The 1335-nt window shown below is 45.8% G+C and overlaps 1 pseudogene; it reads left to right on the plus strand.

The window, feature by feature from the left end:
• Window positions 1-276: 276 nt before the first annotated feature.
• LOC103751931 lies at window positions 277-1043 on the plus strand (annotated as a pseudogene).
• The last annotated feature ends 292 nt before the right edge of the window (window positions 1044-1335 follow it).

Consider the following 1335-nt stretch of genomic DNA (forward strand, 5'->3'; position numbering starts at 1 on the left):
CATCCTCCTCTTCATTGACTTCAAAAACTTGTTATACCTCCTGATAGACTATTCCATACCAGTTTGCATGAACTTCTCTATTTGCACAAGTATTCTTTTGGATTTCTTCATAGATTTGTGTGTGACTGAAGAAAGAAATTATTTCAAAACAGATGAAGTCGACATCTGCCCAGCCAGGATAAGGCCAGAAAAAAAGTTCTCATACATACAGTTATAGATGTGAGGTCACATGCATTAAGACATGCAAGGAAGAATATCCACCTCGTCTTTCTTAAGAGAAAGACGTTAGCTCTTTCGGAGGTGCTTGGCAGCAGAGCCGTAGCCGTGGGCCACAGGATCCGAGGGCAGAGGAAAGGCAGCTCTGTGTTCTGCTTGCAGGTGAAACACTGTAAGGACAGCCCGCGCCTGCATGCTGCGGACTTCGCAGAGCCTCATGGCTACATCAAAGGCATCGTGAAAGACATCGTTCAAGCCACGGCGCTCCCTCACAAAGGATCTCTACTGATTTATGAAACTGATAGAGCTGTTTGTCACGGCAGAGGGCGTCCACTGGAGGCAGTTCGTGTACAGCGGCAAGAAGGCCCAGCTTAGTATCGGCACCATGCCTGAAGGTACTATTGTGTGCTGTCTGGAGGAGAAGCCTGGGGACAGGGGCAAGCTGACCAGAGTCTCAGGGAACTATGCCACAGTTATCTCCAACAACCCGAAAACCAAGAAGGCCCGAGTGAAGCTGCGGTCAGGCTCCAAAAAGGTTATTTCCTCTGCCAACAGAGCTATTGTTGGTGTGGTGGCTGGTGGGGGCGGAATTGACAAGCCTATCTTAAAGGCTAGTCGAGCCTACCACAAGTACAAGGCAAAGAGGAACTGCTGGCCACGTGTACAGGGTGTGGCCATGAATCCTTTCGGAGGTGGTAACCACCAGCACATTGGCAAACTCTCCACTATTAGCAGGGATGCCATTGCTGGGCGCAAAATGGGTCTCATTGCTGCTCGCCTGACTCTGGCTAAGAGGAACGAAGACTGTTCAGGAGAAAGAGAACTAGATCCAAGGGTCTCAATAAAGTTTTTCCTTTGCTTAATGGGGCGGGGCGGGGGGGGGTGTTAGTGAATCGGGCCTTTACTGCTTTAAATTTAATTCTGTATTTTTTAATTATTTATTTAATAACCGTATAATTAGAAGAAGCATTTCATGACAACAGCACTGACATATTCAATAACAGTCTCCAGAGCTAAGATAAATCTGTTTCAAGATAGACTGCAAATTTTTAGGTTTACAGTTGAATTAATACAGTTATACAATATTGTACTCAGTATAAATCCTTTAAGACAAAATTA

This window comes from Nannospalax galili, unplaced genomic scaffold, assembly GCF_000622305.1.
Source record: "Nannospalax galili isolate Female #2095 unplaced genomic scaffold, S.galili_v1.0 scaffold168, whole genome shotgun sequence".
Taxonomy (NCBI): Eukaryota; Metazoa; Chordata; class Mammalia; order Rodentia; family Spalacidae; genus Nannospalax; species Nannospalax galili.